This window comes from Alexandromys fortis, unplaced genomic scaffold, assembly GCF_014885135.2.
Source record: "Alexandromys fortis isolate MF-2015 unplaced genomic scaffold, M_Fortis_MF-2015_v1.1 scaffold_406, whole genome shotgun sequence".
Taxonomy (NCBI): Eukaryota; Metazoa; Chordata; class Mammalia; order Rodentia; family Cricetidae; genus Alexandromys; species Alexandromys fortis.
The window spans coordinates 22,450-30,590 of record NW_026068280.1 but is presented as its reverse complement, the minus strand read 5'-3'; the positions used below and the strand labels follow the sequence as shown (position 1 = coordinate 30,590).

General features: G+C 44.9%; 2 pseudogenes; both read right to left on the bottom strand.

Moving 5' to 3' along the window:
- Window positions 1–808: 808 nt before the first annotated feature.
- Window positions 809–2,269, bottom strand: LOC126494753 (E3 ubiquitin-protein ligase RNF220-like; annotated as a pseudogene).
- Window positions 2,270–6,495: 4,226 nt separating this feature from the next.
- Window positions 6,496–7,282, bottom strand: LOC126494750 (spliceosome-associated protein CWC15 homolog; annotated as a pseudogene).
- Window positions 7,283–8,141: the final 859 nt, after the last annotated feature.

Genomic DNA, 8,141 nt, shown 5'->3' with positions numbered 1-8,141 from the left:
TAAAGATACAAACTAAAGTCATTTGAGAGGCAGGAACGTCAGTTAAGAAAATGCCTTCCTGCTGGGCAGTGGTTGCTAACACCTTTAATTCTAGCACTCAGGGAGGCAGAGACAGGTAGATCTCTGTGAGTTTGAGGTCAGCCGGCTCTACAAAGCAAGTTCCAGGACAACCAGACATACACAGAGAAACCCTGTCTTTAAAAACAAAAACAAAAGAAAAGAAAACAAAAGCCTCCCATAAGGGCAGGTTGTAGGCAAGCCTTAAGGCATTTTCTTTTTTTTTTGGTTTATATTGGTTTAATCCATGTCAAATGTAGTTTACAAAGGGTAAGGACAAGTACCTTTGTATAGAATATACAGATACAGCATCACACCACAGGGCGCACAGGAAAGCAAGGGAGACAGCACTTCCGCCCAGAGCAGCACTCTACTCCCAGGAGTTGCTCTTAACAGCAGGCTGGGCAGCCAGGCACCCTCAGCCAGCCCGGCTGCAGCTTGTTTCTGCTCGGTCCCATCTTTCACCCTACCCCCCCAGCTCCTCATATGAGCCCCATGAGCTAAGACTAAGGAGGATCATATCCCTTGGGGCACATGGCCCACGTCTGGGAGAAGAAATATACACCACTGAACACCGAGCACATGGGAAAGGGAAGAGATGCCATGGGAGAGGAAAGGCAGGCAGGCACCTTAAGAGGTGGATGGGCCGAGCCCCCAGCCAGCCCTGAAGGGGGCACTGCTTCCAGGAGTCATTAAAAAAAGAAAAGAAAAAAAAAAAGAAAATCGTACAACCAAAGGGGAGGCGGTGGAGGGCAAAGTGTCCCATTTACACAACATTGTAAACATACACAGTCTATATTACATGTGCTTCAGTCTGGTGTTTGCATGTCTGTCAGTCAGTCTAGGGGACGGATCTCAGGAGCCTTGTCCTGCTACTCCCCATCCCTACCTTTCTGCCCCACACTGGAAACAGAGCCAAAAGAGGCATGGTCCCCAAGTTCAGAAGGAGCACGCAAGAAAGGCTGCTCCACTCTGGCTCCGGAGTCCTCTATGTGTGTTTGGGTGTGTATGTGCGTGTATGTACACCGGGAACCTGTGTGCAATTATGTACTAAGGGAAAGGGGTTCACTGTCACAGAGGTTGGGCAGGTGGGGTTGATCGAGGCAAGGCCTGCCGGGATGGCTAGCTCACAAGTAGATAGATCCTCCGCAGGTCTCCAGGCGCTGTGATGGTGTTGCACTGAGGGCAGAGCTTCTTGGCACCCAGAGTCCGCAGCCAGCACTCTTCACAGTGCACATGCCAACACTGGATCGACGTTAGGGGCATCGAGTAGGAGTCCATGCAGATGAGGCATTTATACCGGTCCCCCCCCCCCCCCCCCCCCNACACGAGCCTTCAGGGCCTCAAAAGTAGTTCCAGCTGAATCTTCGGTGATTTTCTCAATGTCACTGTTCTTGCAGGGCTTCTGCATGGCCTCCTGCTTGCTGCTTTCACCATTGCTGGTGGATGGCATCTCATCACTGGCCCATTTAGAGAACTCAGGTGTGATGCGGGTGCTGGGGGGGACCACCATTTAGGACTGCACCCCGGAGTGCCTCTCTCTCCTTGGCTTCACCAGGCTCTTCTCCTGTGCAAGGGATGACATCGGCCTCTGTGTATTGCGGTTTCCCATACTCCAGAGTGTCATCTCCATCCACATCCAGGTCAGCATCACTGTCTGGGTTCTCTTTGCCACTGCACATGACGAAGCCGGAGCCTCGGAAGCCACCTTCCAGGAGTGTGGTGGCCCGTATCCGCTTCTGCCCACACCACTCATACTCCTCAAAGCGGTTGCTGCTCTCATGCTCGATGTCCACAGCATCGTCCTCAGCCATGCAGGAGCCTTCCCTCTTGGAAAGGCAGTGCTCCACATGCCTACTCATCCCCTGCTCCGATCCTGCCAGGGGGCGGCTGCACAGGGGACATACCTGCCCTTCATCTTGCTTCCTCCGTTTCATTTTCCCAATCCGAGCATTCAGTCGGGTTTGCCGGTTGGCTCGCACTCGCAGGAAGGTTTCCTCCCTCTCGCCGGGCCCCCTGCTCCGCCGGCCGCTCCGGGCCCTCGGCATAGCCGCCGGGGCTGCTCTAACGGGACCCCCCGGCCGCCGCGCGGTGCCGCCCCAGCCCCAGCCTCTGGTGCTCTGGGCCCCGCGGCAGGCCGGCCGGCGAGGGCGGCGATGCGGGCGGATTCCCCCCGGCTGCCCGGCGGCGGCACCTCAGTTCCCAGCAGCGGCGGCGGCCATGTTGGTCAAGGCATATTCTTATTAATGATTGATGGGGGAGGTTGTCGGTGGTGCCACCCCTGGGCTAGTGGTCCTGGGTTGTGTACGAAAGCAGGTTGAGCATCCATGAGGAGCAAGTCAGTAAGCAGCACTCCTACATGGCTTCTGCATCAATTCTTACCTCCAAGTTCCTGCCTTGAGTTCCCGCTCTGACTTCCTTTAACTACGAACAGTGACTTGAAAGGTAAGCCAAACAAACCCTTTCCTCCTCGGTTTACGTTTGGTCATGGTATTTCTTTCTTTTCCTTTTTTTTTTTAAAAGTTATTTTTTGTTGTTTTCAATTTATCCCAACCAGTTTCCCTTCCCTTCAGTTCTTCCAGTCCCAGCGCCACCCCACTCCCCTCTCCCTGAAATCCACTCCTCTTCCATTGCTTTTCAGAAAAGAGCAGAGGTCCCCCAGGGATTTCACTGGGCATGGTATTTCATTATAGTAATAGTAGCCCTAACTCAGGCAGAAGGTTAGATATTCCCAGGTTTTGAGGATTAGAAGGTCGATGTCTTTGAGGGTTGTGATACTACTGTTTCTCAGGATTTTGCTCATATGGAAGTCTGTGTGGTAAGCTCCAAATAGCTAGAAGTGAAAGAACAATGGCCCTCCTTGTTCTGCAAGAAGCCTAATAGGTGTCACTGTGCTCTAACCACTTACAATCTTGACCTCTCCTTTCTAAAAAAGTCTGTTATATGTGACAACGCCAAAAACCATTTTATCCCTTAAGCTACCAACTTCACGTCAAACTTGGCTCTTTTCTTGCTTTCAACTCTGATAATCAGTTTTCAAGTCCTGTTCAATCAGCCTGGGGAATGATTCAAGTACATCGCCTCTAACATTGACCTCATCACTTGCCACTTGGATATTGTAATCACTCCTTAGCCTGTTTCCTGCCACCGATCTCGTTCCACTTGAGTCCGTTGCTCTCTCCAATTCTAGAGTTCCCATGCTGAAGAAAGCTTTTCCCTCTTCAAACTACTTATTAGTTCTTGTGTGAGGGCTGACGGCGCCAAAATCTCTCACTCTGCACCTTGTCCAGTCGTGGGTGTGAAGATAAATCTACACGGTGTGAAGATACATTGCTGTGATTGCTGTAATAAAGAGCCAAATGGACAATAGCTCATCAGGGGCTATAGCGAGACTTCTGGGATCAGAGAGGACTCTGGAAAGAAGGAAGGTAGAGAGGCCAGGAGAGACAGAGCAAACAACTTTTAAAACTCTAGAAATGACAGAAACAACTGACTGCCTGGACAGTCACCAAAGGTTCCTCTGTAACATTGGGGCATCCATTTTTTTTTACCACCTCAAAAGATACTAGCTAATGCCTACAAGACTTAGATCAATGTTCCTAACAGCTGGTTCAGGCATTTTCATGATCATGATGCAACGAGGAAGTTATTACAAAGGACTCAAAATTCTAGAGACAATCTGAAGTGATATCATGAACTTTGAAAGTGTTATTCACTGTAACTCGAAGGGTAGGTCCAACCTTCAAGGTAGGTCGTATCCCAGTTATTCTGCATCTGGCTAGTGCCATCCTTGTTATTCTGCATCTGCACTTTATGTAAATGAACTTTTCTTTTTGGACCACCATCTCACCAAAAAAAAAAAAATGACATGGAGACTTGTTAATTACGAAAGCTAGGCCTTAGCTTCGGCTTGTTTCTAAGTAGCTCTTAGAACTAACATTAACCTGTATTTTTAAACCTGCTTTCTGCCGTGCACCTGTTACCTTGCCTCCAGGTTATTCTGCATCTGGCTAGTGCCATCCCTGTTATTCTGCATCTGGCTAGTGCCATCCCTGTTATTCTGCATCTGGCTAGTGCCCTCCCTGTTATTCTGCATCTGGCTAGCAACTCAAAAAGAATATTCTGTCTACATGTGGATCTCTGTCTTTATTCCCATCTACTTCAAGAAGAAGCCTCTCTGATGAGGAATGAGTGATGCGTTGATTTATGGGTATAGAGCTATGCAGTTAGGAGTCACGTCATTGTTATATTTCTTTAGCAGAATAATAGTAGTAGGCTTTCTCTTAAGCCATGACCTATCTAGTCTCAGGCTCTTGGCCTCATTAACAGTGTCAAGTATGACTTCTCTCTCATAGAACAGGCTCTTACTGTTAGTTGTCCCTCCTCATATTTCTTCCTTTACCCTGCCTTTTTGTCTTCCTACCTATTTAATCATCCTACTCTAGTTTCCCTTTTATCTTTTTATAGCACTGTATTCTATTTCTTCTTCCTTGGAAGGTTCTCCTTTCCCCATGGTCTCTTACTAGCTAGCTACCTATCCTCTATGGTTATTTGGATTGAGGCACACATTTCTAAAGCTTAAAAGTTAACTTATATAAAAGAGAAAGCATTCAATATTCAATATTTTTTGTGGGGGTCTGGGCTTATTCATTCAAAACAATTGTTTCTAGCTTTATCTATTTACCTGAAAACTTCATAATTTCATTTTTCTTAACTGCTGAATAATATTCTATTGTGTAAATGTATCACATTTTATTTATCTATTCATCATTTGATGGGAATCTGGGCTGTTTCCAATTTCTGGGTATTATGAAAGAGCTAGTGCAGATTATTAGTTAAAGATGATTACATTTGTTTGTGCTGTGGGAAATTTGTTTAAGATTCAAAGACGTGCTGCATGCTTTTATGTTGCACTTGTTTAACTGTAAAACTGTGTTACTGTGCCTGTCTAAAACGTCTGATTGGCCTAATAAAGAGCTGAACAGCCAATAACTAGGCAGGAGAAAGGATAGGTGGGGTTGGCAGGCAGAGAGAATGAATAGAAAAAATCTGGGAAGAGGAGATCTAGAAGCAAGAAAAGAAGGGGTCAGCCACCCAGTCACACAGCCAGCCACGGAGGAAGAGTGAAAGTAAGATACACAGAAGTAAGAAAGGAAAAAAGCCCAGAGGCAAAAGGTAGATGGGATAGTTTAAGAAAAGCCAGCTGGAAACAAGCTAAGGCCGGACATTCATCATAATCAGACTCCGTGAGTTTTATTTGGGAGCCGGGTAGCAGGCCCCAGAATGAGCAAAAGAATAAAAAACAACCGATGACAGTTTGGTGCCCAACATGGGCCCCACATTTCCATGTAGGGCCTGAGAAAGCTGACAAAAGAGGACACATCTGCTTTGAGAAGTACTCCTGTTCAGACAGCGGGGCAGCACCAAATAGAAAGTACAAGCTAAATAAAACCTGGGCAGCTCAAGCATTCTAGATCTCTGGGAAGGTTGAATGTAGATCTCAGTCACCTACCTGGGTGGCATGAGCTTTAAGCTTGGCTCTCACAACCCAAGAAGTGGGGTTGAGAGCTGTGAACTGCAGGAAGGATTCAGGTGTAGCTTAGCAGTTTAAAGTTTGCTCGTGTGGTCAAAAAGGAGGAGAGATACTCAGTAAAAGAGGTCCAGATGGAGCAAAACTCTAAGCAGGTTCCAGGGTGCTTTACAATGTGCATAGGCTTAAGAAAGAAAGAGTATGTGTATAGACAGTCATAGAAAGAAATAGTTTAAAAAATAATAAAGTCTTTAAAGAGAGTAAAAGAAATAGACAAAAAGAGCCACGGAAGACGGGAAACACAGGACATCTGGGTCATATATAGTATTTTGTTGATTTTGAATGCTGATGAGCAAAAGACAGCTGTTGACAGACATGGGATTGTGAGCAGTTTAGCAGGACTGCTAAACTGAACCAACCTAGATACTTTAGGGCTATCTTAACTTTAAAAAAGAAGTCAAAAGTACATTTTTCAAAGGGAAGTTAAAAATGCTTTGGAGAAGAGATTTTTTTATTTTTATTTTTTGCTTTTCTTCCCACAGGAGACAAGAAGCTCTGGGTCCCTTCAGGAATAATATGGATCCGGTTTGATCAAGGGAGACCTCCTGAATCTTGATAGGTAATATAGATCAACAAAGGTAATAGCTGGTCTTCCCAGGACGTGGCCATTATCTCAGATTTTCTCAGGGACACCTAAAGATGTCTTTGCCCACAGACAACAGAATGCAGTTTGAAGAACATGATGCCCACCTTCCCAAGGAGGGTGTGGGAGGCTTTTATTTCTTTGGTGGCTTATAAATGTGTGTTATCATTTAGGGAAATATAGGAATATGGGATAAAAGGCAGCTATCAATCTCAAATATTTTGTATTGGCATGGATTTTGGTATATGGGTACACATTTTTTTCCTTAACATTTCAGACTTTAATTAAGCACATAAAACTGTACTACTTAATATATTTCTCCATGAACTTTTTGTGAAACTCAGATCGCAGTGTGTCGTTTACAAATCTTTTGTCTTTCTTCTGATCATCTATTCCTTTTGCACAGTTCTTAAAAACGACGTCATCGACCCACTTTTTTTTAACCTTGAAGTTGGCCTGAGGCTGGGACGGGCCAGTGAGATTAAGGAGAGGGTTTCCACTCAGAATATTTTCCATGCGAATTCTCTCTTCTTCTGCTTTTTGTTCTTGTTCCTTCCTGGCCTGCTTCTCAGCTCTTTCCTTCTTGATTTTCTCCAGCTCTGCCAGAAGAGCCACAGTATCATCACCATCGCTCTCCTCTTCAAAATCCTCATTGTCCTCATCCGTGAGAGGGTCATCGGCATCAAGGTTGGCAGCGGGGATCTGGTCTAAGTGGGGCTTCTTGGACACGGAAGAGGAAGTTGTATGTTCTCGGGTTGGACGGTCCCTATTTTTTTCCCTTGCAGCAGCTCTCTCTCTCTCTCCTCCAATTCTCTCCTAAAGTCATGGTTGCTAACCTCTTCAGGAGCATCTTGTATAGTTTGTCTGTATTTTATCTTTGTATGGGAGGGAAGGTCTCTGCTTGAATATTGCTTTGAGAGCTGGCTCAAATCCCCTTCTCCTTTTCCTCTTCCACCTCTGGCAGGTTCAAAAGTTGGTCTGGCTGCTGTTGTCATCTTTTAGTCTCTTGGCGGGGACCAACGCAGCACCCTCCGATGTTCACCCACGAACCATTGCAAACTCCTATGGGTACACATTTAAAGTTAATTTTGTTACACTGTATATATGCTTCTACTCTATTGTTCTTATGCAGCTCATTTAAAATGCAATATTTAAGAAATAAGGTTAGTAGTTAATCTATAATAATCAAACTTGTAGTCACATTACATATGTTTTCAGGGTTAAATAGGTATATTTTTAGACAGATAAGTGATTTTCTTTTTCCTTTGTTGTTGTCCAGGCACCCATGTCTATTATATTCATAGGAGGTATTTTGTGCAACAGCAATTTCAGGGCTTTTTTAAGCTTAAAGACCTTTTGTTTATTTTAGTTATTTTCAATTTAATTTAATTTATTTATTTTAGCTTTTTAATACAGGGTTTCTCTGTGTAGCCTTGACTGTCCTGGAACTCACTCTGTAGAACAGGCTGACCTCAAACTCAGAAATCTGCCTGCCTCTGCCTCCTGACATGTACCATTATGTTTGGCCACACATTTAAGTTTTTTTATTGTTTTTCAGATAAATGATTTTTAAACACTTCAACAACCTACAAAAGATGGCCTTTAAGCTAAGGTTTTTCATGATGAGACACATCTGATTCTGGCAGTACCAATTTACTTCAGAGAAGTTTGCTTTCATTGTGGCAAGATTAGCCATTTGGGTAAGAAACTGCATTTGCCTTGACTGCTTGATAGTATGTAATATAAACTGGACATGCAGGATCCACAGGAAAATGACTTCTGAACTTTGTCAAAACAAGGTGGGATGATTCTTCAGGGTTCCTGCTTTATGGAAGAGTCTGCAGACATTCTACAGAGTACAGAGGAAAGTGACTGATGAACTTTGCCAATATAGGGTAGGACAGCCCTTCA